The 25,984-nt window shown below is 42.5% G+C and overlaps 1 long non-coding RNA gene across 3 annotated transcripts in view; it reads left to right on the top strand.

Annotated features, from left to right (window-relative positions):
• The window catches only part of LOC119256191 (uncharacterized), a 55,350-nt gene extending 30,302 nt beyond the window's left edge, over nt 1-25,048 (top strand). For 2 of the 3 annotated variants that reach the window (XR_005127659.2, XR_005127662.2), the window contains 2 exons: nt 6,905-7,049; nt 24,779-25,048. This is a non-coding gene — a long non-coding RNA (uncharacterized LOC119256191). Of the gene's footprint in view, nt 1-1,101; nt 1,367-6,904; nt 7,050-24,778 lie in introns of those variants that run through there. The other variant, XR_005127660.2, reaches the window with a different exon arrangement.
• The last annotated feature ends 936 nt before the right edge of the window (nt 25,049-25,984 follow it).

The following is a 25,984-nucleotide window of genomic DNA, read 5'->3' as shown; positions in this document are numbered from 1 at the left end:
TAATCCATCCCCCTGCTTCCCAATACAACCACTCCTTAAAATAAATCCTGCCAGAGTTCTGCTATGGGTTTTTTTTTTTTTTTCTTTTTTTTTTTTTAATCCCACGAAAAGGAGATCTTGCAGTTACCTTGGGCAATACATTCCAGCAGCTCATACATCTTAATTAGAACATTCTAGCAGATGTTTCACCTCAGTTCCTCCAAATGCACTTTAGCCCTTTCTTCTTGCCTCTTCATCTTGCCTTTTGTCTTTATTTTCCTAACTTTTGTGGAACAGTGAAGGAAATGTTAGTCACAAACACCTCTTCATTTATTTTTTTTTTTGTAGACATAAGGGGGATGTGTCATTTCATTCCTCTATGGAAGTTACAATGCTGTCACTCAGATACCCCAGTTTTCTGATCTGAAACATGCAAGATAAAACCACCTGTCCTGCTTACTTAAATAAGTTGAAAGAGATCAAAATTTGAGTGACTCTAGGAAAGTACTTCATATACTCTAAAGCATGCTGTAAATTCATCCTGGATGAAACTGGCAGTGGGTTGAAGAAATCTCACAGCAAAAGTAAATTAGTTGTTGCCTAGAATTGGGGGAAGAGTTGGGATGATGACTAAGGGGTGAAGGATTTCTTTTGGCAGTAATGAAAATGTCTTAAAATCATGGTGATACACACCCTGGATATACGAAAAGCCACTGAACCGTATGGAAGCATTGTGTGCTAGATAAACTATATCCTATTAAGGTTTTTTTTTTTTTAAAGATTGATTTTTATTTATTTATACAAGCACTGGGTATAGTCAGAAGCGCGGGAGGGTGAGAGAATTCACCAGAGCCAGAGCGGGGAGCAGAGCAGGCAGACTGAAGTACATTGCTGAGGGGAGCAGCGGGCGGCAGGAGAGGTCTGCGTGCCATGTGGGACCCTCCTCTGGTGGCCGGGGAGCAGCCAGGGGTTGAACTGGCACTGCAGAGGCCGCGGGCAGCTTTGCAACCCAGAGCTCAACCGCTGCACCACCAGGGAGGCCCCATATTAAGGTTGTTTTAAAAGAAAGAAATATCAACAACTTCATCTCCTTTTTGGATTTCCATACATCTTTCTTTTTAGGACCTTCTGTTATTTGTCATTTCCTGAGCCCTACCAGCCACATGCCTTATCTGCCATCTCCAACACTTGGACCACGTTAGCACTTGATTCTAAGGCTTGTCCTCTACCAAAAGCAGAGAACAAGAGAAGCAATGGATTAATGTCAAGGGAACAACAGACAGACAAGACAGAATGGGATGGTTAGAGCATGAGATGAGACATAATGAAGTGGACTATATCATCTCTAGAAAACAGTTGCTGAAATGGAACCTAAAAATATATTTAGTTGTTGGGGGCCTACAGATCTTGCGACTGATTTATAGAGTGTGGAGATGACAGACAATAAGCCCACATTCCTCTTTATTTAAAAACCTTTCTCCTCTTGACTTGCCTCTTTTTCAATGCTGGAAAATGAGGAGAAAGTTTGGAAGACACAGCTCATTGCTTGCCTCAGCTTCCCCATGTTTGTCTTGCTCTATAGAGACCCTTCTCTGAGGCTCCCATGAGAAGTGGGTGAGATGGGGGAAGCCAGGAGGGCAGTGAGACTAATAGGGATTAAGGGGTCCTGTGAAGTCAACATACTCTGGTCAATGACATCCCGTCCCCTGGATTCTATTCTGTGCTTCTAAGGCCCCAGTGAAGATGGCGCATTCTTCAAGGAGGACTTCAGAATGACCCCATGTCCACAGGACTGAGTCTGAGATGTTTTTTTAGGTAGTCCTGGCCTTTCTCAGAACACAATCTGGGCTAGGATCAGCACTCCACAAAACATAAAAATAGAAATGATCCCAATCGTGAGGAGCTCATGGGGCAATGCTATCATTCACACTGGCTCATGACAGCCAACACCCTGACCCTCTGCCTTTCCCCAGCACCCCCTTCCTCCCTTGCCTGCCACTATCAGTCCCATCCAGACCCTCCTTCTGCCAGCATAAAATCAACAGAGCGGGCGGACAGCTGGAATAATCATCATCTCTCACTGAATGTCTGCAATTCCTGTGGGACCTGCCCTGTGCCCTCTCCCTCCACCCTCCCATGGCCTCTCACTCAATTCATTCTTCTCTTGGCACCAAAAGCTATTTTCCACCACCCTCCTTGGCCTACATCCAACCCACCTCCCCAAGGGGCTTTCACTCCCCACTTCATCTGTCTCCTTCATGCTCCTCCTGCTGGAACTGGATCTTCCAGCTCTATTTCTGGATTCTTCCCACTGCCCTCTCTTTGACTAGGCAGCTTGCTTCTTCAACCTGCATTGCATCTCTCTGACCCTTAATAAGTGCCTCTAAAATCCTCCCATGGCAGGTACAGGGCTGCAGTCTTCAACTATGTTTTTGCCCAATGAATCCCTCCTTTCTTCTTCTTTGTTCCTACACCCCCCCCTCCAACTCTGTAACTTTGGGAGGTGCTTGGGTCCTCTCTATTAAGCCATTGTCACTAGGAAGAGGGGAAATAGTTCCTCTATTTTCTACATAGAATGTTCTTTGCACATACTCCTCATCTATTCTTTCACCAATTTTTCATTCTCATCTTTCTTGGCTCATACACAGTTAGGACAAGCTTACTCATTTTTTATTATTTTATTTTTATATTCCCCATACAATTGCAACCCCCTTATTTTGTCCCCAATCCCTCCTTTCCCTGCCCCCTACCCCCCATAGAGTGTCTCTGGTTCATAGTTGTTTGTTGATTTTGATTTTTTCTTATACTTATTATTTTTCCTGGTCCCTTATTTAGGTTTTCTAGATTCCTGCTATGAGTGAGACCATCCAGTATTTTTCTTTTTCTTTCTGACTTACTTCACTGAGCATGATCCCTTCCAGCCCCATCCATGTTGCTGCAAATTGCATGTGTTTCTCTTTTTTGAATGCTGAGTAATATTCCATGGTGTATATGTACCACATCTTCTTGATCCAGTCATCTATTTTTGGGCATTTGGGTTGTTTCCAAAGCTTAGCTATTGTAAACAGTGCTGCTATAAACATAGGGGTGCAGGTGCTCTTTGGAATTGATGTTTCTGTGTCCTTTGGGTAAATACCTAGGAGTGGAATTGCTGGATCATATGGAAGCTCTATCTTTAGTAGGTTGAGGAATCTCCACACAGCTTTCCATAGTGGTTGGACCAGTTTGCACTCCCACCAACAGTGCAGGAGAGTTCCTTTTTCCCCACATCTTCCCCAACATTTGTTGTTGCTAGTTTTTTTAATACGTGCCATTCTCACTGGTGTGAGATGGTATCTCATGGTAGTTTTGATTTGCATTTCCCTGATTACAAGTGATGTTGAACATTTTTTCATATGTCTGTTGGCCATTTGCATTTCCTCTTCAGAGAAGTTTCTTTTTAGCTCTTCTGCCCATTTTTTGACTGGGTTATTTTCTTTGTTTTTGTTGAGTCTCATCAGCTCTTTGTAGATTTTTGTGATCAGTCCTTTATCATTAGTGTTGTGTGCAAAAATGTTCTCCCAGTTGGTGGGATTTCTCTTTGTTTTGGTTATTGTCTCTTTTGCTGGGCAGAAGCTCTTTAATTTGATGTAGTCCCAGCTGTTGATCTTTGCCTTCACTATCAATGCGTTGGGTGATGTGTCTGTAAAGATGTCTTTGAGGTGCATGTCATGTAGAGTTTTGCCTATATTTCCTTCTATATATTTTTATGGTTTCACGTCTTATGTCTAGTTCTTTAATCCATTTTGAGTTGGTTTTTGTGTATGGTGTGAGGTAGTAGTCAAGTTTCATTCTTTTGCATGTAGCAACCCAGTTTTCCCAGTACCATTTATTGAACAAACTTTCGTTGCTCCAGTGCATATTCTTTGCTCCTTTGTCAAAGATTAGTTGACCATAAATCTGTGGGTTTATTTCTGGGTTTTCTATTCAGTTCCATTGTTCCGTGTGTCTGTTCTGGTTCCAATACCATGCAGTTTTTTATTATTATGGCTTTGTAGTATAGTTTGAAATCTGGGAGAGTGATGCCTCCATTCCCCTTTTTTTTTCAGGAGGGTTTGGCTATTCGGGCTTTTTGGTGGCTCCATATGAATTTCATCAATATTTTTTCTATTTCTTTGAAGAATGACATTGAAATTTTAATTGGAATAGTATTAAATATGTAGATTGCTTTTGGTAGGATGGCCATTTTGATAATGTTAATTCTTCCGATCCATGAGCAGGGGATGTCTTTCCATTTATTTGTGTCTACTTCTATTTCTTTTAACAGTGTTTTACAGTTTTCTTTGTATAGGTCCTTTACTTCTTTTGTTAGGTTTATTCCCAAGTATTTGATTTTTTTGTTTCAATAATAAAAGGAATGGTTTTCTTGATTTCTTCTCCTTCAGATTTATTGTTTGTGTATAGGAAGGCTACTGATTTTTGAGTGTTGATTTTGTATCCTGCCACTTTACTAAACTGATTGATCAGTTTAATTATTTTTTTCTGTGGATTTTTTGGGGTTTTCTATGTATATTATCCTATCGTCCACAAATACTGATAGTTTGACTTCTTCCTTGCCTATTTGGATTCCTTGTATGTCTTTCTCTTATTTTATTGTTCTGCCTAGGACTTCCAGTATTATGTTGAAAAGCAGTGGTGAGAGTGGACATCCTTGTCTTGTTTCAGATCTTAATGGGAATGCTTTCAGATTTTCATCATTGAGAATGATATTGGCTGTGGGCTAGGACAAGCATACTCTTAACTTCTATTATAGTTAACACTCATCTATATTATTTGGTACCATAGCACCCTATAGGTACTGGTCATTGCAGGCTACTGATCCATTTAAATCTTTGGGTTACTCTTTAGCTTGGGCAGAAAACTTTTTTACCAAAGCTAAGAATGCCAAGTTTTCTATTTCTATGCATATATGAGTACTCAGTTGACTTCTCTTTCTCCTAACATATTCCGTTTGAGAAGGATGTGTTCATGCTGTCTACACTGGACCTTCAATCTCAAAAAATCCCACTTCTAAGAATCAAAAAAATCATCTTTCCTCAACATTCCCTTGTGGGAACCTAAACCATGTTTGCATTCCAAAAATAGCAATGACTTCTGCTCGTCTCCCCTTCACTTTTGAAAATGGTTAACCCACATTTATAGTTCAAGATAGATAAGGATAGAGAGGGAGAGACAGACAGACAGAGAGAGAGAGACAGAGAGAGAGAGAGAGACAGAGAGAGAGAGAGACAGAGAGAGAGAAATTTTATAAAAGCTCTATGCGTCTCTGACAGGACAAATATGTCAATGCAAATGTGTGTGTGTGTGTGTGTGTGTGTGTGTGTGTAAATTTGTATCTGTGTGTATGTGTAGGTAACCTTACCTCTTCCTTCCTCTCCATTCTCCACATCACAGGAGTCAGTCCACTTAAAACTAAGACAGAGGAATATTTTTCACACAAAATTTCTTCTAAGCTTGAAGTTGTGGGGGAAAAAAAGGCACCATAACACACTCCTTGATGAGAGGCAGGCTAATGTGTCGTCATTCTACAGAAGAGTCAAGTTAGGTGTGTCTTTGGACAGACTCTGTTATCAGCGGTCACACTCTTATGTAAGAGTCCAACAAGTTCTCTCCAGGCCTTTAATAAAAAATCATGAGATGATGTCACTGGAGCTTTGCTTTCTACGGTAGAGTTCTCTCTCTCTCTCTCTCTCTGTCCATCTCTCCCTCTCTATCCTTATCTATCTTGAACTGTAAATGTGGGTTAACCATTTTCAAAAGCGAAGGGGAGACGAGCAGAAGTCATTGCTATTTTTGGAATGCAAATATGGTTTAGGTTTCCACAAGGGAATGTTGAGAAAAGATGATTCTTAGAAGTGGGATTTTTTGAGATTGAAGGTCTAGTGTAGACAGTATGAACACATCCTTCTCAAACGGAATATGTCAGGAGAAAGAGAAGTCAACTGAGTACACATATATGCATAGAAATAGAAAACTTGGCATTCTTAGCTTTGGTAAAAAAGTGTTCTGCCCAAGAACACTTGGGCAGCCACAGGTCTGCCCATTCTTACTATGGTGCCTGTACACTGCAGAGCACCACACTGTGCTGAGAATGTGAGGAGTGCCAGTGTGCACCACAGACCCCCACCCCTCTCATAAAGGATCATGAAAATCATTTTTTTTTCTTATTGCAAACACAATTCATGCTTACTGGAGATATTTTTTTAAATCCACATAAAGAAAACAAGAAAAGAGTCACTTTTAATCCTGCCACCCATAGAACTACAAGTGATGTTTTGATGTATATGTTCCCAGGATTTTTTTTCTATGCAATTATATATACATGACTATCTAGCATACTTAATTTGGAGCATATTGTCACTCTACTTCTCAATCTTCTTTTGTCATGCAACAATATATTGTGAACAGCCTTTTATCCCACTGTATCCGCCAGGAACCCAACAGGAAACAGATGGCACATTCAAAATAGGATGAGTGTGGGGGTTGGGGAGGGGAGGGTTATTCACAAAGGACTGTTTACAGAAGTGTGGGTGGAGAGGAAAGGTGAGCCTGCATCCAGGTTTGCCTGGGTTAATCCTGGGATGTATCTGTTGTCTTAGTATCAGTCCTCATTTTTGGCTAAAGTCTTATTGTTATTAATTTTTGCACTAAAATTAGGTGGCATGGATTAGGAAAACACTCTTCAATATCCTCAACATCTGCCAGGGTGTCTCGGCCTCTGTGAGAGGTGTGCATCTGTGTGGTTAGATCTAAAAGATGACCTATGATGGTTCTCCTTGTCTCTCCCATTTCCAGACCCAATGCCATTAATGCCTCTTTTCTGAGACAAGTGTCCCAGGCACATACTAATCATGACTTTGTTTTAAATGTACCTGGATTTAAGCAGCTAGGGGCAGCATCTTCTCATCCGCAGCTGTAGTGTTAGAAGTATTTGTGCTGCTGTCACCTGAGTCTACAGTCATCTGTTGATGGAATGGACCAACGCTGAGAAACAGCTTCTAGGAGAGCCATCAGAGAGATGGGTGAGCAAGGTGGGAAATTATAGTTGAAATGCATGTGTGTATGTGTGTGTGTGTGTGATACATGCAGGAAATGCACACTAAGCAACACAACTACAGTAGTCTTATTTATTTTGGTGTAAACAAAACCGCAACTACTTCCTTCAATGGTTTGGTAAACTTTTTATTTTGTAATCAACTCTTCCAGCCAGTGTACTCTAAATATCTTAAGGGTGTATTTAATGAAAAATTAAGTACTTTATTTATTTTATGCAATTTATTTAATTTTATTTAATGAAAAATTAAGTACTTAATGAATAATTAAGTTCCATCTCTCAAGAAAAGTGATGATGAGTGAGCATGCAGTTTGCACAAAAAGATTGTCAAAACTTACCCATCATAAGACATAGTCACACCACTAATCATGTGAAATTCTCAGGACACACTATGGTAAAGAAGCCGCAGCATCTATTTCATGAAGATGGACTTTTTAAAGACCTTGACACAAACAATAATTTTACACACACAGCTACAGAAAACAGATCTGCTTGTCTGTGAGCTAGAACTGCTCACTTACATCAAAATGATGTTAGAATTTTGCTCATTGTTAATTCCAAGGTTTTTGTTCACAAAATGAAAGTTCAATGATATCTGTTAAATCTGTTGGCTCCAACTACATTGCAAAGGATTCTGGTACACTGCTAAATAATGCCAATTTCATATCGGTGTCTTTAGATGATTCAAATAAGAAATCGGTTATCTAAATGCAAAATAATGACTCATTTTTAGAATTCAATTCATAAAGTCTAATGTTTCTGAAAATTTAATCTGATATGATTGTAAATGTATTAAATTATCATTCAGAGTCCAACATTAGAGACCAAATGATTCATTTTAGTAATGGTAAAAAAACTAGATAGATAACAGCAGTACGGTAAAAACACCATTCTTACTAAATAAAGAAACCCAGGGAGCAAAAGATACTTGAATTGCTTGCATGTACACGTACACATAATTCTTAATTTTTACATAAATTCTGTGATTCAAATAGAAATTATCATTGTCAAAATGTGCAAGTATTTTTATATTTGCATGGTAACAACTACTTTTTTTGTGAAAACTGATGTTAAATACAAATATATACATATATACATATATATAACATGTTTATCATAGCAGTGAGCACTTTCTTTGTTTTGCTCTCAACTGTATATTATTTTAAGATTTATTTATTTATTTGTGCATACAAGAGCTGGGGTACAGGCCAGAGATGCAGGGGTGTGGTGGGTGGTGAGCGGATTCACCAGAGACAGAGTGGGGAACAGAACAGGCAGATTGACCCAAGTATACTGCTGACGGTAACAGCGGGCAAGTCAGGAGAGGTCTGCTTTACCACGAGTGTAGCTCCCTGGCTGGCCAGGGATCGATTTTGTGCTGCGGGGGCTGTGAGTAGCTTAATAGGGAGGCCCAATCAGTTGAAATCTTTAATCAAGATATTCAGCAAATCTTTATTCAAGATACTCAGCAAATAAAAGGGCCAAAAAGTTTCAACTTTTGAATCTATAAACAGATTGCAATTATAGAAAACAAAACTTAAAAACAGGAAGTCATTAATCTTCTCAAGCAGTGGGGGTGCTTTGGAAAAGTGATATGACGGCTAAAATAGAGGAAGGATTCATTTTTTTTTTAAAGATTTATTTATTTATGCATGCAAGAGTTGGGGTACAGGCCAGAGATGCGGGGGTGAGAGGATTCACCAGATATATAGAGTGGGAAGAGAACAAGCAGACTGACTGAAATACACTGCTGAAGGGAGCAGTGGGTGAGACAGGAGAGGTCTTCCTCGCCATGTGGGTTGCTCCCTGGCCAGCTGGGGATCGAACTCACCTGCCACAGCTGCGGATTGCTTCATAGTGCGCTGCTTTAATGTCACCAGGGAGGCCCTAGGGGAAGATTTAATTTTGAAGATCTGTAGTTGGGCTTTGAAATATCTCAACTTGTACAAAGAATCCTTTGAGGGAGTCCCTATCTTCAAGTGGATAAGTTGATACGCTATATGAGAATGAACACCATTGGGAAGGACTATAGTTTTAGAGCATTGAAATGAGTTAAATATTCAAAAGAATGGTTAGAGATCACTGATTGAATAAGCTTTTTCAGGGCCTCCCCTGTGGCGCAGCGGTTGAGTGCTGGGTTGCGAAGCTGCCCGCAGCCTCTGCAGCGCTGGTTCGATCCCCAGCTGCTCCCTGGCCACCGGAGGAGGGTCCCACATGGCGCGCAGACCTCTCCTGCCGCCCGCTGCTCCCCTCAGCAGTGTACTTCGGTCCTTCTGCCTGTTCTGCTCCCTGCTCTGGCTCTGGTGAATTCTCTCACCCTCCCACGCTTCTGACTGTACCCAGTGCTTGTATAAATAAATAAATAAATCTTTAAAAAAAAAATAAGCTTTTTCGGTCCGGAAGTTCTGGCGCCTCCGCTAGCGCCGGGGCGCCTCAAGGCAGCGTGTGGCGGGCTCTGGCCAAGAGACTCCCGGACCCCGGCAGCTGCCTCCGTCCTCTGTGCTGGACCCCATCGCCCCCCAGCGCCGCTCCCGAGCCCTGGCACGTCTGTGAGAGCAGCGACAATGGACGAATCTCTGGTCACAACCTCAGGAGATTGTTTAAGCGTGATATGAAACCACTGCCATCCATGGAGGGCCTGGAAAGATCTTAGAATATTGTCATATGTCCTTGGGCAGCTTCTAGGAGCAAGGAAGGCAAACAGAGTGTATACTGATGGGAGAAGAGACGGTAGTACTAGAAGACACTTATGAGCTAAGAAATATCTGGAGGATATGGAGAGAGAAATTACTGCACCTTCCAAGATGATTCTGAACAACCACACAAACTATTCTTTAATGCCCAGAAATGTATGGCTTCTTCTACTTAATCCATTTCTTCTATACAACGTGAAGAAAACAAGTGCAAAGGATAGACTAAGGTCATGGACTACAGGTGCTTTGCTGGTTTCTAAATTCCTGCTATGAGTGAGACCATCCAGTGTTTTTCGTCTTCTTTCGTCTTCTTTCGCTGAGCATGATCCCTTCCAGCTCCATCCATGTTGCTGCAAATGGCATGAGTTTGTCTTTTTTGAATGCTGAGTAATATTCCATGGTGTATATGGACCACATCTTCTTGATCCAGTCATCTATTTTTGGGCATTTGGGTTGTTTCCAAAGCTTAGCTATTGTAAACAGTGCTGCTATAAACATAGGGGTGCAGGTGCCCTTTAAAATTAATGTATCTGTGTCCTTTGGGTAAATACCTAGGAGTGGAATTGCTGGATCATATGGAAGCTCTATGTTTAGTAGGTCCAGAAATCTCCACACAGCTCTCCATAGTGGCTAGACCAGTTTGCACTCCCACCAGCAGTGCAGGAGAGTTCCTTTTTCTCCACATCTTCCCCAACATTTGTTGTTGCTAGTTTTTTTTAATATGTGCCATTCTCACTGTTGTAAGGTGGTATCTCATGGTAGTTTTGGTTTGCATTTCCCTGATTGCAGTAATGCTGAACATTTTTTCATATGCCTGTTGGCCATTTGCATTTCCTCTTTGGAGAAGTTCCTTTTTATCTCTTCTGCCCATTTTGTGACTGGATTATTTACTTTGTTTTTTTGAGTCTCTTCATGCTCCCTAAGAGCATTCATTATTCTATGAGGACATCAGAAGTCTGCATACTTAAATCTCTAGAAACTTCTAAATATTGATTTTACACACGATCATCACCAAAGAAATCTTTCAGGATCAGTACAATCCTGATTACTTTCTGAACTGTGTAGGTTTTTCTTCTGATTCATCAATGAAAAATACTTTAGACTTGAAAAATCCCCATACTTAAATCTCTAGAAACTTCTAAATATTGATTTTACACACGATCATCACCAAAGAAATCTTTCAGGATCAGTACAATCCTGATTACTTTCTGAACTGTGTAGGTTTTCTTCTGATTCATCAATGAAAAATACTTTAGACTTGAAAAATCCCCATACTTTGCCCCCTCTTGTCACCGATGAAGACATGGAGGTGCTGCTGAAAGCCATCTTCCCTCAGCGCCCATGGGCCCTAGGAGGAGACAGTGATGATCACTGAGGAAGGGAAGGGCAGCCATAGTCTCTTCTGACTTGCTGGAGAAGCAGCTGTCAGTAGTTCTCCTGAAGCCTCCTAATAAAGGTTAAAGGCTCCATTTAACTAAGCCCCTGGCGGGACCTCCAGGATGGCCTAGGGGTTAGTCTCAGAGCTCTCACTGCTGCGGCCTGAGTTCGAGCCCCGGCCAGGGAGCTACCCGCAAGGAGTGTGGGAGTTAGCCCCCAGAAGGGGGCATAGGAGCTAGAGCGCATAGTGGTGCAGCAGAAGGTCTCTTCTCTCTGTGCCTGCTGCTCTGCTATACTCTGTGCTTCAGATCCTCCTGGCCCGCCCCCCCCGCCCCCTCCCCGCCCCCCCCTCCCCCCCCCTCCCCGCCCCCTCCCCCTCCCCGCCCCCCCGCCCCCCTCCCCCCCCTCCCCGCCCCCTCCGCCCCCCCGCCCCCCCCCTCCCGCCCTTCCACAAGTCCTCCAAAATAAATCTACACCTAAGTAGGGGGTCCCAGAATTGGGATAATATTTGGTTTACAATGTTGATACATTTTAATAGGAAAACAAGTGCAATTGGCAATGTCCTACATTAGCATAATTTAACCAGGTACCTCAGAGAGCATTTTCTCAACTAAAAATATTACATCTGTGGACTATGGTGGTATGAAAACTACACCCTTTCTTACTAAAATACTAGCAATGATGTAAACCAAAGCTACCTCCATAAAAACATTTAAACAAAAAAATTATATTCTAAATAAAAAATTAGGGGCCTCCCTGGTGATGCAGGTGGTTGAGTGCCATACTGTGAAGCTCTCTGCAGCCTCCGCAGTGCGGGTTCGATCCCGGCCAGCCGGCGAGGGTCCCACATGAAACGGCAGACCTCTCCTGTCTCACCCGCTGCTCCCCTCAGCAGTGTATTTCGTCAGTCTGCCTTTCTGTTCCCCGCTTTGTCTCTGGTGAATCCTCTCACCCTCCCGCACATCTGGCCTGTACCCCAGTTCTTGCATAAAAAATAAATCTTTAAAAAATAAATTACTTGAAACTAGACTTTCAGTGGTGAACATACTGTAATATATACAGATGTTGACTTGTAATGCTATAGACCTGAAACCTATATAATGTTACAAGCCAATGTTACATCAATAAAAGTAATTTAAATAAATTATTTGAAAGTGTCAATTTCAAATGCATGAGCCACAAAACACAACCTTAAAGAAAAATTTGAAATTTAGCTTTATCAATTAAAAGCAGTAAGACCACAATGTAAAAAAAGTTTTCTGGGGCCTCCCCGGCGGTGCAGTGGTTGAGCGCTGGGCTGCGAAGCTGCCCGCAGCCTCTGCAGCACTGGTTTGATCACCAGCCACCCAGCGAGGGTCCCACATGGCGCGCAGACCTCTCCTGCTGCCCGCTGCTCCTCAGCAGTGTACTTCGTCAGTCTGCCTGTTCTGCTCCCCCACTCTGGCTCTGGTGAATCCTCTCACCCTCCTGCACTTCTGACTGTACCCAGTGCTTGTAAAAATAAATAAATAAATAAATCTTTAAAAAAACTAAATAAATAGTTTTCTTCTGAAAAAATACCTGTGATACAGGAATAGAGAAGATAAAGTAGATGATTTCTGTATCAAAAATAATTACTATTCTGATCATGTCCTTTTTTTGCCTACATAATTTTAATGACTTTTTATTTAAAAAATCAATTTAAATAAGCTTTTTTTTCAGTTTTGATTTAATGAATATACATATGCTATTTAAACTGTTTTAAAAGCAGTTCTTGAATAAAACTCTTATAGGTCCACCTATAAAATAAAATCTATTTTTGATCAACAAATACATTAAAATTATTTTATAACTCTTTGAGTCTTAAGGTGATAATAAATTCTTTGGCTAGCCTAGGTGTAAAGTAATGTAATCATAGCATAGTAAACTGAGCTGTTGCTATCTTTAAGCCCAAAGAATAAAGAGAAGTAGTGACTATGAACATTTGGAGGGGGAATTATGTAGTGTTGGCTTCTTGAAAGGACTTCTTACTTGAGATAACACCAATTCCTTGTGTTCTCACAAAGTGGGGGGGGTGCTAAAAGAGCCAATTCCCTTCCCTCTCTTGAAGAACCCATCCATGTCATCTCCATACAGGCTGGTGCTTAGGGAGGAAAGCAGAGTAGGGAAGGAGTGGGAGCTAATCTGGAGGGGCAGACAGAAGCTATCTGGCAGCTCTCAAGTGCTCTTCTCCAAGAGAGCTTTCAAAAATTGTTTTTACTTAAACTCTACTTCAAATTAAATCTTACAAGGAAACCTAGTATGTAAAACTGAAAAGTGTCCATCAAAGATGGGATACCAAGACCCCAAAATCTCACCTGAGGACTCCACTGAGAATAGCCTAACAATCACTGTCCTGCAGCACAGTTTGAATGACCACAGAGTATTCTCATGATTCAGGTATCATAATTCATTAAAGTAATTATTGCTCATAAATTTCAAGTTTTGTCTTATTATAAGCGGTGTTAGGATGAACACCCCAAATCTTGGTTTAAAATATTATTTTCTTCAATATATTACTGGAAATAGAATACCTGACTTAAAAGGCAGAAGCATTTTTATTTCATAACTTGTGTTGCCTCTTTACCCTTCCAAAATGCTCTACATTTTAACACTGCAATGTACAGTGCTTAGAAGTCCCAGTGTTTGCACATTCTTGCCAACACTTGGTATTATCTTTTAAAAAAATAAATTCATCACTTTTTTAGACACAAAAATAACATCCCATTGTTATTCAATTTGAATTTCATTTGTTACTAATCAGGTTGACTTTTTTCCTCTGTATTTTTATATTTAAATTTCTTCATTAGTGATACATGTTTCTCTTTGTTATTGATTATAAGAGCTCTTTATATAAAGGATGTATGTAAGGAATATTTCCATTGTGTGTTTTTGTGGTATTTATGACATGCAAAAGTTTTCAATGTTTTTGGAATCTCATCTATCAATATCTTCCTTGTGGATTTCTTCCCTTGATGTCACACTTACAAGGTCCTTCTGTTAGGGGCAAAGGATGTCCTGAGCTAATTCCATACAGGCTTTGTGGACTCCACCCCACTCCAGACCAAAGCCATCAAGATACTGGGAAAGACAAATCCCATCACCACCAAAGGGAAGGTTGCTGGGACCTGAGGGTGGAGTTAAGCAGCCAGGTTTGGTATAAAAACCAGACACGTGGGCCTTGGGGTCTCTCTCTCTCTCTCTCTCGCTCGCCTCCTGGCTTCACGGCTCCCGGCTTGCGGCCAGCTTTTAGAGTGCCATTTGGGATTCCAGATCGGAGGATCGGGTAGGACGCATTTAAGACTTTATCTCCCACTTTTCTCCCTGAGTTGTACATTTCCTCATTTCCCCTTCCCTTGTAAATAAACCTTTTATTAACCTTTCGCGTGTGCCTGCAGTAGAGTATTAATAAGTCATTTGAAGCGCGCGGGTGAGGACTCACAGTCAGGCACCCCGTTTTGTATCGGGGGCTGCCGTGTAACACTTCTATACCTCAAAAAAAGCTATTCTTGGGCCTCCCCAGGGGCGCAGCAGGTTGAGCGCAGCACTGTGAAGCTGTCCACAGCCTCTGCAGTGCGGGTTCGATTCTCAGCTGGCCAGGGAGCTACCCACATGATGTGGCAGACCTCTCTTGCCTCGCCTGCTGCTCCCCTCAGGAGTGTATTTCAGCCAATCTGCCTGTTTGCTCCCCATTCTGTCACCCTCCCGTGCCTCTGGCCTGTACCCCAGTTCTTCTGTAAAAATAAATAAATCTTTAAAAAAAAAAAAAGAAAAGCTATTCTTAAATAGGAACCATACAGATTTTCTTTCCTTTATTGATAAATAGACATGAGAAACAGAAAGAAAATTAAAAAATCTGTGAGAACCAGGGCCACAAACTGTTTGGGGAATAGACCCTTAATGCAACCAAAAGATGTGGGTAAACTTTAAACAGAATATGGCCGTCACCATTGAGAGCCAGGAAAACTTGCAATCTTGAGGAATAAGATAATCTCTTCTTGGTCTCCTATATGAAGTGTTTTAGAGCAATCCAGGGGTGGAGGCAGGGACAGGAAATGATGACTTCCAAGAGGTTTAGCACCCCCGAATGGTTCTGAACCCAGTTCTGCAAGCTTGCCTAACTCAGAAGGGCTTTCTGCCTTCTCAGCCACGGTTGGCACCCTGCCTGAATATATGAGTCCCAGTAATGTTAATACCTGATGTTACTACCTGATGCTTGAAAAGTAAGTTTGGCCAAAGAAAAAAAAAAGAAGAAAGAAAAATCCAGTAAGACAGTTGAGTGGAGCAGGAGGCCCTACAAAGGGAGGGAGAAGAGCCCCCCCCCCCCACCAACCCACATACCTGGTGGAGCCTCCACCCTCCAGGGATCACTCCTTCCTCGGCCAGCTGGTGTTTTCCCATCCGCCCCAGCCCCAGGCCTGGCCCCAGGACACAGGCATGCTGGGGAGTGAGGTCTATCCTGCAAGGATCTCTGCAGATGCTATTTTGATAAAACTCTAATCCCTTTCCCGCCCCCTCCCCCTTAACCTCTCCACCTCCAACCAAAGCCTTTGTGTGTTGGTGTGCCTGTGCATTTGGGGCAGGGAGAAGAATGGAGAACAGCACAGTTTAATAATCAGCAAACACAGGATCTGGTTTCAGGGGCAGATTAATGCCACAAAGTGGCTGCCTGGTCCCAGTTATTGGAGCCAGCCAGGTAGAGGCTGTAGAGAGAGGCTTCCTTGTCTGGCCTTCAGTCCCTGGAAACCACACGGGAGTAGGGTTTGGATGCAATACTGCTGTGCTGTAAATGCATCGGACTTTTTTTCCTCTAGTTATAACTGGAGATTTCCTTTTCCTTCCTGTCCTTCCCCCAGCCCCCGTAGAATTGCCAAATAAAATACCATATTCAGAGTTAAATTTGTACTGCAGATAAACATTGCATAGAACATAATTCTATGAAATATACACCAAGTGTACTAAATATTTATAGATATGTAAATATAACATAAAATATATAAACATCTTATTATATAGCAATATAGTATACATTGCATATGTATATTGTTTATCCAAAATTAACATTAAAGTCAGAATCCCAAATTTTTATTTGCTAAATCTGCTGACCCTCTGGACCTCTCCCACTTTGTGCATTTTATTTCTCTCGCACACACCACAGAGGAAGCAACGCTCTTTCAGCTCCATTGCCTTCCCCCAAAGTCTTCACAATCGTGTTACCAACAGTAGCTCAAATTTCTTGAACGTTTACTGGGCATTGTCCTATGTACTTTGACTCACTAGTACTCACAACAACCCTAAAAGGTCCGAACTCGCCCATGTCAATATTTAACTGAAGAAAAACTTTAGGAATAGAATAATTCAAATGAAAAGGTTAATTGAACATCACTACCAAGAGCGAGCAGAGGCAGCCACAAAGTCTACATTCTTCATCTCTCCATGGCCCCAGCTCCCCCAAAGTTCCTGGTGAACCCAACTCCTCTTTTCTACTCTGTCTCATCCAGTCCTGCTGGTGCAGGTTCAGTCCTCTCCACTCCAGCTCACCTCTGCTAGTTGGGGTGCATTCAGAAGGCTCTGAATGTTGGAGAAGAAACATTTTCTGATTGGAAGATACATTTGTTGCCCCTCTCCACCCCACCCCCCACCGCCCACTACCTCCTGGCAAATTCCACTCATTCTCTCACTCTAGGAGCTTTTAAAAGCCTAGGTGTAGGAACTTTTATGAGAGCCTAAAACATAAATAAAGCAAAATCACTTTGGCAGCACCCTCAATTCAAATTTTCCAGAAGAACTACCCATGCTCAGGAATTAATTGTTCTTTTTTATACCTGACTCGAGGCTCAGGGAAGGTGGAACTCAGTGACGAAAGAGGCTCCCATCTCCTGCATTAACAGGACCACCAGGGTGAAGCCAGCAGCACCCATCGAAGCTAACAGTGTAGGAGGGAGTAGAATAACCCTGGCCTGGCCAACACCACCAGGATTCAGAATGGCTGTAGCTTAACAACCCTAACAAGAAAATTACAAAACTTCTCTGACTTTTACTCTTTTCACTAACAAAAGGGAAAATAATTTTTACCAATTTCATAAGATTGTGGTGAAAATAAAACGAGGCCATTGAAACACGTCCATAGCACCAGGCACGTAGGACGAAGCTCTGGATGGTTTGGCCTTTAGAAATAATGTTTTAGTTGGCTTCTTTTTCTAATCATTGGTAGAAGTAAAAATGAATCCATTGAGGGTCATTTATTTTTAAAAAGGAGTAATACCAATTCTTTACCCCGCAAAAAAAGTGTCAAAATTTCAATCAACCATAAGCTAATATTTCCTATGTTTTTTCAACAAACATTTATTATCTGCTCTGGTTCTGATATGTTGGAGCTGAAGAAATACATGTGAGCATCAGTTACATTTGTTCATTTGGTTTTTATCGAGTATCATAAACTCTAGGGGAAGGTAAATTAGAACACTGAGTGGTAAATATTGCAGAAAATCATGTGTGGTTCACATTTATTTGCCAGTAGCCATAGCAACATTCAGTTCAGAATTGTAGTGGTTGTAGCCAGTTGAATACTAGGGGGATGGGCTCCATTCCCACAGAGCCTGTCCACGTGTAGCTTACATGCAAAGAGAGCTTTGCAGGTAGGACTGAATTAAGGATTTTAGATTGGAAATTACCTAGGGAATCCCAATGCAATCACAGGAGTCCTTCTAAGAGTGAGACAAGATGATCAGAGTCAGAAAATACGTGATGATGGAAACAGAAACAGAGAGATTGAAGTTGCTTTGCTGCTCGCTTCAATAATGGCAGTTGAGGCCATGAGCCAATGTCACTAGAAGCTGGGGAAAGTGAGGACATGGATTCTTACAGAGATACAGCAGGTGCACAGCCCTGGTGCACCTTGGTTGTAGGACTTCGGACCTCCAGAAGTGTGAGAGAATAGATTTGTGCTGTTTTAAGCCATTAAATTTGTGGTGATTTACTCTAACAGCAATGGGAAATGAATCCAGTGGTAAAAAGGGAAAATAGAAATTGTAATGTTATTGAACTTTATAAAAAAAGATGCTATCCAATTAGAAGAAAGAAAAGGGAAAATTGTTATAATGATGTGTCTTAACACTTCAGATTATTTTAAGACATCCTACTAGCATCACAGTTTGCCAGTGGTACTTAACAAACACCAAGAAGAACTAATTACCCCCAAGAAGTACAGGTTGAAATACAACTTCTTAGAACTTGCTTGAGGTGTCAGCTTAGATGGAAGGGCCAGGATGGCAGATCTGTGATCTCGCCCCGTTTGGCGACCCTCATGTAGGAGCAGATGGGAGTTTAACGCTCATGCTTGCCACTTTAATTCCATGCTGGCAGCGAGAAAAGTACCCTCATTCTGGGTTTGTGCCTGGCTAGTCAAGAAATCTATTGACGTTCCCTTGCTTCCTTCTGCCTTTTCTCTAGTCCAAAATAAATGACTTTCAAATCCCTTGGCCATTACAAGTCAGCAAATTCCTCTTGGTCATTTCCCTTCTTTCAAACCCTGGGGCCCATTTCACCCTGAACAGAACTAGGGCTCCAGGCCTAAGAAGACACCCCTTGAGCCACCTTGGTCTTCACCCATCCCAGGAAGCGTCACCCTCTTTACACCATCAGCTGGCCACAGCCAACACTGTCCCTTCTACTGCCCCTCAGAGTCCTCACTTTTGAGAATCACTCTGATTTTGGTCTAATGGTCCAGCCCAAAGACATGTGTCCTGCCAGCCACGTGGCTGCCACGTGCCCTGGACAGAGGTGGAGTCTTGGAAAAGACACTGAAAGGTGCCTCAAACGCCCCTATGCCAAATTATCCCATTATCTCCTTTGATCCAAGTCTCCTTTTTAACCAGCAACTTTCAACATTTTCCTCCCAGGCAATTCATATACACAAACTAACAGAAGCCACTTGCAAATCTGGTCCCCAAGGGCAAGCCCATTCCAACGTGAATTATAAACCCCATGTAAATACCACAGCCCCCACTTCTCTACAGGAGAAACATTCTAGGACCCCCAGTGGATGCCGCAATCTGAAAGAGTACTATGTTTTTTCTGTAGCGCATACCTATAATAAAGCTAAGGTTATAAACCAGGCACAGAAAGAGATTAACAATAATGACTAATAATAAAATGAAACCATTTTAACAATGTACTATAATAAAAATTATGTGACTATACTCTCTCTCTCTCTCTGAAAGTATCTTACTGTACATAATAATCTTTTCAGACCACAGGTGACTGTGGGTAATTGAGACCACAGAGAGCAAAAATCAACAAGGGCACAGCCCACTGTATTCCAGTGACATTTGTGTTTCCATTATCCAGTAAGTGTAGTATCGAGGCCCTACAATCTCATGTCCCTGAAGCAGCTATTGTGTCGTGCACACACCCCCATCACTAGCGAGGGTGACATGTCCATGAGGGTCAAAGACACCACTGCTTCCACGTCCTTTCATAATCCCAGCTTCTCTCATCTTCCCTCTGCCTGGAATGTCTGTCTTTCCCTTCACTGCATGGGAACTCTGACATCCTTCTCAGACCCCCCAGGTGAGGATCCATTACTCTGCTCCACACCCCACTGCACTTGGTTCCCTGCAGACAACCTGTGCTGGAGGTGGTTGTGCTTGCCTGCTCCCCACCCCGCCAGCAGCCATAAGCTTCTGGAGGACGGGTAATATTTTGGATTAGATGTTGGGATCTCCAGTAACTGGTACAGTGCCTGGTACAGTAATTGGTACAGGCACCCCATAAATACTTGCTAAACTTTTAGTGGACAGGGAATTTTCTTTTTTTTTCAAAGATTTATTTATTTATACAAGAACCAGGATACAGGCCAGATTCGCAGGAGGGTGAGAGGATTCACCAGAGACAGCGGGGAACAATATAGGCAGACTGAAGAAATACACTACTGAGGGGAGCAGCAGGTGAGACAGGAGGGGTCTGCCATGCCATGTGGGACCCTCACCGGCCTGCCGGGATCAAACCAGCTCTTCAGAGACTGTGGACAGCTTCACAGCGCGTTGCTCAACCGCCTGCGCCACCAGGGGAGGCCCTTAGTGAACAGGGAATTTTTTTTGCCCTGCTGGAGTCACTATATATAAATGTGTGTGTGTGTGTGCATGTCATGCACAAGTTTTATGTCCTTAGGCATGTTACTTCTCTTGGCTTCAGATTCCAAGAGAAAATAATAGGAAACCCCCTGCCCCCACCGCTGTAGGACAGCTGGAGAAAATGAGAGAATGCACTCAAGTGCTCAGGAACACTCCTGACTCCCATAAAGATAAATGAAGATAATGATGACAGTAATAATGCCATTATTTCATTTTATGCCAATACACTATATTCTCTTAACCCTAGACTCTCTAGCAAAAGTTAAAAATAAGCAGGCTTACTTGACTCAACAGAAGATAACCCCCGCTGCTGCACGTCTGCTGTGTTTCCATGCACAAGCCAAAGAGGTCCTCCAGCCACACAGCCTGAGAAGTGCTGGTTCTGACTCTTGCTTCGGAGGGGCTGGCAAATGGAGGCTGGAGACCATGGCGACAGGACAGCTTGAAGGGCCCCCGCAACATCGGTGGCTGAGTGTGAGGCTGCGTGCAGCATTGCCGAAATCTGGGTAGAAAGCAAGTGGTTTTCAGGTCCGAGGAAAAATCAGCTCCATGCTTATTTGTAGTTTCCTGCAACAACTGCCATTTCCTCCCCTCTCCTGGGTGAAAGTTGAATGGATTTGATTCTAAAACTGCCAGAATCACAATCAGCACCTGTCTGTATGATGAGCGCTAGGAAGGAGTCTTGAGGCCTGGGCAGTACAGGGTGAAGCTTGCTGGACCATCCAGGCACTTTGGGGCTGGCAGGGCAACTAGGGGGGCAGAGCCCCACCACTGGACTCACGGCCCTTCCAGCACCCCTCACCTGCCCACTGTTGGTCAGCACCTGGCCCCTGGCCCAGCCCACTGACCCCTCTAGGGCCTGGCCTTCCCACAGCCCAGCAAGCCAGACCAATAATAAGGTGCAGAGTGCTTTCAGCTGGCAGCTCATGCAGCTCGTGCAGGCAGGGTCAGCAGGGCAGCGAGAAAGGAGAGCAAGTGGATCAGGTGGAGGAGGGGGAAGGAGAAATTGATGGAAGGCAACAGAGGGTGCTTTTGAGCGAAATCTCCCCTATCAGCCCCTGTTCCTTGGAGACTTTCCATTTAGTCAAAACAGAAATTTGGTTCCAAGGGAGCACAGGAAACTTGTGGCTGTCAAAGAAGAAAAAAAAAATAAAGTAACTTTCCCATCGCTCTCTCCTCTCTCTCTCCCCCACCACTGCCAGATAAAATTTCATTCCAAGTGCTTCTCAGTATGGAGCAGGCTGATGGCCCCGATGACTAGCTGCTGTTTCCAAAGGAAACGCTCCGTCTGTGTGATGCCATTAACATGGAAAACCAAGGTCACGCTGCTTGCACCCAAGGGAGGCTGTGCTGCTTTTCACACACCTGGCTGGGGGCATGGCTTTGCAGGCTGAGCCACTGTGGTCCTTGGAGTCCTATTCTGGGTTGGTTATTGCACCCCGTGGAGAGCAGCCGTGGGAACCTGCAGCAGGAGCGCTCTGGGTTAGACCAGAGAGATAGCTTCAACCAGAAGGATCATAAGACCCTGGAGCCTTCTTGGGGAATAGAAGTGGTTGGGGTAAGAGGAAAGGTATGATCCCTGGACTCTTTCAGACCTGCTATTGAGTCTTGGTTCACCAAGTGGTCTGCCCCAATGTGTGGTTGGGGATAATCACCCAACATGGAAAGGGTGGTGGAGAATAATTCTGGCTAAACACTGCAGCTCGAATACACATGTTCGTCCTTGAAACCTCTCTCAAATGGGAGGCAATGAAGAACAAATGGAATGGAAGATGTGACCACAGAAGACGAGAAACATAAAGCTCATGTCATGAAAGGAAAACCAGTAGAGGAGGAAAAAGTATCTCAGCAAAAGGGCACATTGTGGGGGACAGAGGAAAGATGAAGAGAGGCAACCCTAGGAAATCAGAGCACCTCTGAAATGGCAGTACCAAGTGCTGTGCACAGCAAGTGGGAAGCTTGCAGCAATTGCTTGGTGTAGGGTAAGGTAAAAGTATCAGGCTTTTCTGCCCTCCCGCCATTAGGATAGATGAGGGAACCCTGTGGTCCTGAGTGCATGCCTGATGGTGGGCACTTGGAGTGGGTACAGCTGGGCTGAGAGACTGAGTTTATAAGGGCGGCATCATGGGGACGCCAGCAGAAGCCAATAATGAACGTAAGCCGAGTGAGGAAGAGAAGCAGAGAGAACGCCAGAGAGCCCAGATAGAGTGAGGATTTGCTGGGGGCTGGGAGGCCTGCCAGCCTCCCGCCCCCCAGCACCCCTGCCTGCCACATGCCTGGTAAATCTAAATAAAAGACCTGCAAAAGCCACTGAGGGCTCTGACTCCTCCTTTACCCGGTCTGCTTGATCAGAAAACCTACCCTGTGTCATTCCTGGAAATCCTGAAAAAACGATCAAACCCCAAGACCTCCTCCCCACACAGCAAGGCAACTGCCTCTCCCAAGAGGGCAGAGCAGAGGTCAGGGATTGAGTAGAATTCTGCACATACTCCTAGCTCTTCAACCCATGCCTCGTCCCTAGAACTGGATTGCTGGAAGCCAGGTATTCGCCTCCCAGGCAAGAGGTTACAGGATGCCCTGGAAAACTGAGGGGACCTTGAGAAGTCCACAGATGTTGGCATTTGGGGAGCCCCCAAAGCAAACTCCAGCTCACGGTCTAATCACCCTAGACTCCAGGACCCAATTAAGTAAAACCCAACAATCAAAAAGCCCCACTGTAAAACATAAATTCCAACCAGTGTTTCTTACATTATGAAGTGTAGTGTACATAAAAGAGCACATGCAACGTGCATACACAGTTAAAGTAATCATATTAAAAACACCTGTATGTTCCATTAGCCTTAGGACTTTGAGCCCTGTATGTGTTCCTGCCCTATTGTATCCTTCTCCATCTCAAAGCAACCACGATGCTGAATTTTGTTTTAATCATTTTCTTTGCTTTTCTTTGTAATGTTACCACACATGTATATATCTCTAAGCAATATATTGTTTAGTTTTGCCTGCTTTTGAACTTTACATAAATGGTGTCATACTACATTTATTCTATAATTTGCTTTGTTTGCCCAACACTGTATTTTGAGGTTCATCCACATTGAAATGTGTATGAAAATTTGTTCTTTTCATTGAAGTCTAGAATTACATTGTGTGAAAATCCTGTAATTTATGTCTCCATTCTCTCTTGGGTGCATTTTTGGTTGTTTCTAAGCTGTGTTTACTGGGGATAGTGATGTCTTGGGCGATGTCACACAAGTCACCTACTACGTCTGTGCCAGGGATGCTTTAGCGTATATGCATGAAGGAGGACTTGCTGGGACACAAATAATGTAGCACAGTTCCCATGGAGGATTTGACCACCATCCGCTCCACCCAGATGTATGAGAATTTCCTGAGTTCCACATTCTCACTAACATTTGGTATTGTCAGTTTAATTGTCGCCAATCTGGAGGATGTGAAATATGTTATTTGGTTTTAATTATCCTGATTATTAATGAGGTTGCACATAATTTCAGATATTTATAGAGCATATATATATATATATATATATATATATATATAATCTGTTTAGTAAAACATGTATGCATTTTATTTGTTTACTACTTGAAGAGGATTGCCAGTCATTTTCTTACAGTTCTTTATATATTCCAAATACTAATCTTTTCTTGGTTTCATGAGTTGAAAATATCTTCTCCCCTTTATTGACTCCTAGTTTGGGTGTATTTTGAGAAATACAAGTTCTACAATCAGTTTTATCATGCTTTCCATTATAGATGGTGCTTTTGTCTTTTAGAAAGAAATGATAAAGAAAAATATCTTTATGACTTGAATAGAGAAGAATTTGTTAACATTTTAAATTTTGGCATTTCACACTCATTCTAGATGCAACTAGAATTAGATTTATGCTTAAATTTTATTTTTGATATGCAACATAGAAAATGATGTTGAGAATCATTCTTTGAAAAGTTTTCTCTTTTCTATTCATCTGCCTGTCATACATTGCCTAATAATAATGTGTGGGATGCCCTTAGAAGAATGGCTACACACACAGAATGACTACACCACAGTCCCCTGTGGAGCAAATCATGAAAAGATGCTTAATTATAGCAATGCTGTAAGTAGGTACTATTGTTGTTCATCATTTTACAGATGCAGAAGCTGTGGTGGCATACTTAGTAAGTTGTGATCCTGGCTGCAGAACCAGCACTCTTAGTCTCTGCACCTGTGCACCCAACACACCAGCTGCATGAGGCCATTGAGTACCTGAAAAGACACTAATGTGCCAGAGGAGCTGAAATGAGATGTGCTGTGAGATGTGCTAATGAGATGTGTTAAATATATACTGGATTTCAAAAATTTAATCCAAAAAATATTAAATAGCTCTTCAATAATTTTATATTTATTGCATAGTGAAATAATATTTTTGTTATGGTGGGTTAAATAAACATATTACTAAAATTAATTTCATCTGCTTCTTTTTCTTTTTGCAGTGTGACTGCTAGACTTAGAATTACATATGTGGCTGGGCCTTCCCGGTGATGCAGCGGGTTGAGCGCCCTGCTATGAAGCTGTCTGCAGCCTCCGCTGTGCAGGTTCGATTCCCGACTTGCCAGGGAGAAACCCACATGCAAAGCAGACCTCTCCTGTCTCGCCCACTGCTCCCTTCAGCAGAGTTTTCAGTCTGTCTGCCTGTTCTGCTCCCCGCACTGTCTCTGGTGAAATTTCTCACTCTCCCGCATCTCTGACCTGTACCCCAGTTCTTGTATAAATAAATCAATCTTTAAAAAAAATTACATATCTGGCTTATATTATATCTCTACATGGACAGCACTGTTCTATAAGTCTACTGCTTCTCCAAGCTTTCATATATGTGTGGGCATATCTAGGGACTTCATTAATCTAATCGAGTAGATAGCATGTTTTTGGTGCAGGGTTAAAAACAAAAATTAGGACCTCCCCTGGTGGCACAGCAGTTGAGCGCTGGGCTGCGAAGCTGCCCACAGCCTCTACAGCGCCAGTTCAATCCCCGGCCACTGGCCAGAGTCCCACATGGTGTGCAGACCTCTCCTGCCGCCCGCTGCTCCCCTCAGCAGTGTACTTTGGTCCTTCTGCCTGCTCTGCTCCCCGCTCTGGCTCTGGTGAATTCTCTCACCCTCCGGTGCTTCTGACTGTACCCAGTGCTTTATAAATAAATAAATAAATGTTTAAAAATACCAAACAAACAAAAAAATTAATGGCAAAGATTTTTGGAAGAACAACTTTTATCACCTGGTTCTTCTGCATCTGAAGTGCCTCACTCTTCTTGGACCTTTGCTGTTTCATGTAAGTCTTAGAATAAGCTTCTTGGGTTCCACTGAAAACCCATTTGTTGTTTTTTTTTTTTAATTAGGTTAAATAAATTGACCATTTTGGGGAGAATTGACATCTTCACAATATCAAATCTCCTTATCCATGAATATGGTATGCCACTCTAATTATTTTGGTCTTATCAGATTTCAGAAAAGTTTAATTATTCTCTCCCTAATGACTTTGCATTGCTTTTTTTTTTTAAGCAAAGCTTTTTTTAAATTTATTTTTTATATATTTTTTTACAGCATTGTTCATTTTTAAACAATGTTTGCTTCCCCCCACCCCAGGTGTAGTTCACATAGAGTTTCCTTCACCAGTGCACCCATGCACCATCATCACAGTCCCCT

This window comes from Talpa occidentalis, unplaced genomic scaffold (assembly GCF_014898055.3).
Source record: "Talpa occidentalis isolate TD23 unplaced genomic scaffold, MPIMG_talOcc4v2.1 talOcc4.3, whole genome shotgun sequence".
Lineage (NCBI taxonomy): Eukaryota > Metazoa > Chordata > Mammalia > Eulipotyphla > Talpidae > Talpa > Talpa occidentalis.
This window is presented reverse-complemented; position numbering and strand designations above follow the sequence as displayed.